We start from the raw sequence: 3877 nt of genomic DNA on the forward strand, positions 1-3877 counted from the left end.
GAGAAGAGGGCGCAGTTGGCGATTCATCCAATGATATTTGAGAGGAGATAACTACAGGCGATGGTTGGGATGGTTGGGACGAGATCAGAATTGTCGATATTGGCGATAAAGGATGAACTACTGGAATAGGCAGCGTAGTTGATGTGCTTGTATGAGGAACACTTTTTCCAGCCCGCAACCTCGAATCAAGGAACTCTTGAGAGGTATATGGTGCATCATCACCACTAAAAAGGCTGAAAGATGGTCCTTCCATAAGCGCCTTTTCCTTTTCCATTTTTTCCTTCAACATATTTTCATGATGTGAATCAAACACCTTGCCAACATGAGTGTATATATCATTAAGGAGTCCTTCTAATTCGGCCATGACCGAGGGATCCGCCTAGAAATGCATCATCTAAACATACTGATCTTTCTCCTCCTCCACTTTACCCTCTTTTGTCTTCATCTCATCCTCTACTGCCCCCTCCTCCTTTCTCTCCTTCATTTTATACTGATCTTTCTCCTTGTCCTCCTCCACTTCATCCTCCTCCATATTCTCCTCTTGCTCCACTTTATTAAAACTTGCATGAACACCTAAATCCTCAGCAGCCTCGGTAGCACCCTCCCTTTCACATTCAACACCTTCCCTTTCACCTTCTTCTCTACTCTGCTGTGAAAGGGAGAAGCCTTCAAATAAAGAATCGGCCAAATTTGACAGTTGGGTGAAAGCCGGGAAACCAGGAGCTTTACACTTAGCATTTTTAACTGCTTTGGTAAACTCACCATAAATGTCTGCAAGTCGAATGGCTGTGCCCGCCAAAACTTTGATGGATTCTTTCTTCCCATCAACCGGTTCAGCTTCAGCTTCAGCTTGAGGGTGAGGTTGAGGTTTAGTTTGAGGTTGAGGTTCAAGTTCAGGTTGAGGTAGACGTTGAGCTTCAGGTTCAGGTGCAACATAAATAAATATGGGTTCAACAGACCCCTTTCCAAAGCCATCCCCCTTATGCTTCTCCAACATAACCCTTTCTCTTATCTTCTCATCTGTCCAATTCGCTAACAAGGGAAATGATCGAGGCGCTATCCTCGACATGAAAATAACTCGATCCAAGTAGATGATCTGGAAAATCAGAATCGGTCCCTTAAAATAACTCTTAGGGGATTTAGCTACAACCGCCTTCCACGACATGAAGTTGGATATCATATGGGACCGTGCAAATTTGCACCAATTCATATGAGGGACATTGGATATCAGATGAGGAAATTCTTCTTGAAATCGTCTCCACCATCCCGCTGCTCCATCATCTTTTCTAAGAGATCCCTTTTGGTAATATCTGAGGTCAAAAATTAATCTTTAAATCTCTTGACAGCCTCTGTGTACTCCTTTTCTTTACAGTATATTCCAACAGGAAGAACATCAATCGGTCCCATAGGAAGTCCAGTTGCAACATGGACATCCTCATCTGAGATAACCAGATTGTGGTTCATCAATGAACAGTCGAACGGATTAAACGTCTCAATAATTCATCTGGCCAAATGGCCATTGATTTCATCTGACTTCAGCTGTAACAAACCTCCAAACCCCATATCGTGGATGGCTTCAATTTGCTTTTCGGATGGGTCAAACTTGATCAAACTAGTGATCAAGGAAGGACTCATACGAGTCAGGAGAGGCTTATACTTGTCAGAGCGATTTCTTTTTTTTGCAGTTTGCCTTGGCCCTTTGCTTGTTTCTGGATCTTTCCTCTTGTTGTTGTTCGGAGGTAAATCTGGTGGGACTTCCTCGAGATCCTTGGGTTGGATACGCGGATTCCATCGACGCGTTGGAATTTGTACTGTTTCTGATGCTATAGTACTTGGTTTGAGAGGATTATCTGCCAAAGTAGTTAACATCAGGAAGGCATCCTATTTCATGCATATAAAAGGTTGTTTAATGCACATAGAACGGGATAGGAAAGGGTTTAGGGTTGGATTAGGCGAACCGCTTCCGCAGATCCACCTAATCTAACCCTAAACCCTTTCCCTTGCTACTGTCATTCGAACGGGAGAAAAATCTAAAGACACCCTTGAGGGGCAGAGTGAACCCTTTTTTAGGGACGGGATTAAAAATAGGGGACCGAGTGTCCTAAAACGGGACGACAAAGGTTTAGGCTTGGATTAGGCGGACCGCCTAATCCAACCCTAAATCCTTTCCCTTGCTACTGTCATTTTAATAGGAGAAAAACCTAAAGACACCCTAGAGGGGCAGAGTGAACCCTTTTTTGGGGACGACATTAAAAATAGGGGACCGAGTGTCCTGAAACGGGACGGGAAAGGGTTTAGGGTTGGATTACGCGGGCCGCTACTGCAGATCCGCCTAATCCAACCGTAAACCCTTTCCCTTGCTGCTGTCATTCGAACGAGAGGAAAACCTAAAGACACCCTAGAGGGGCAGAGTGAACTTTTGTTTGGGGACGGATTAAAAATAGGGGACCGAGTGTCCTAAAACGGGACGGGAAAGGGTTTAGGGTTGAATTAGGCAGACCGCTACCGCGGATCCACCTAATCTAACCCTAAACTCTTTCCCTTGCTACTGTCATTCGAACGGGAGGAAAACCTAAAGACACCCTAGAGAGGCAAATTGAACCCTTTTTTGGGAACGAGATTAAAAATAGGGGACCGAGTGTCCTTAATTGGGACGGGAAAAGGTTTAGGGTTGGACTAGGCGGACCGCTACCGCGAATCCGCCTATTCTAACCCTAAACCCTCTCCCTTGCTACTGTCATTCGAAAGGGAGGAGAAGCTAAAGAAACCCTAGAGGGGCAGAGTGAACCCTTTTTTGGGGATGGGATTAAAAATAGGGGACCGAGTGTCCTAAAACGGGACAGAAAAGGGTTTAGGGTTGGATTAGGCGGATCCATTACCGCGGATCTGCCTATTCCAATTCTAAACCCTTTCCCTTGCGACTGTCATTCGAACGGGAGGAAAATCTAAAGACACCCTAGAGGGGCAGAGTGAACCCTTTTTTGGGGACGGGATTAAAAATAGGGGACCGAGTGTCCTAAAGCAGGACGGGAAAGGGTTTAAAGTTGGATTAGGAAGATCCGCGGTAACGATCCGCCTAATCCAAACCTAAACCCTTTCCCTTGCTACTGTCATTCGCATGGGAGGAAAACCTAAAGACACCCTAGAGGAGCAGAGTGAACCCTTTTTTGGGGACGGGATTACAAATAGGGGACCAAGTGTCAAAAAACGGGACGGGAATGGGTTTAGGTTTGGATTAGGCTGACCGCTACCACGGATGCGCCTAATACAACCCTAAACCCTTTCCCTTGCCACTGTCATTCGAACGGGAAGAAAACCAAAAGACGACATTGGGTAATGCACATGGATTGCTTTTTGATGCATCTACAAGGCTACTTCATGCATTCATAAGGGTATTGCACCCCTAAATCACCATTATTATTTGGAACAAACGTCAAGGACCGGAAATCCTAAAAAGGGATAGGAAAGGGTACACCCTCACCATTGTTGTTACTAGAAGGCAAATCTGGAGGAACTTGCTCGATAACTTTTGGCTGGGTACGCGGACTCCGTCGACGTGGAGGAATATATTCTGGGTCTTCTGCTGTAGTACTTTCTGGTACGGTCGTTTCTGTACCAAAAATAAACCTAAATACAACTAACAGAAGCCAGCGGCAAGTAGGGTCGATCTCCTCAGGGAGGCAAGAAATATTTAGAACTCCTTCTATTTGATCACAAATGGGGGGTTGTTTGAATATGATTTCTAAACTACGAGGATTAAAGGAAGAGAAATAAGGATAAGAGCAGTAAAAGAAAGGAAATAAGTTTAAACTATCAGATAGAGAGGGACATGTCGGGAATTCGGTTCACTACGGTAGTCCAGTGACTCAGCTGTAAA

Source organism: Silene latifolia, chromosome Y (assembly GCF_048544455.1).
Source record: "Silene latifolia isolate original U9 population chromosome Y, ASM4854445v1, whole genome shotgun sequence".
Taxonomy (NCBI): domain Eukaryota; kingdom Viridiplantae; phylum Streptophyta; class Magnoliopsida; order Caryophyllales; family Caryophyllaceae; genus Silene; species Silene latifolia.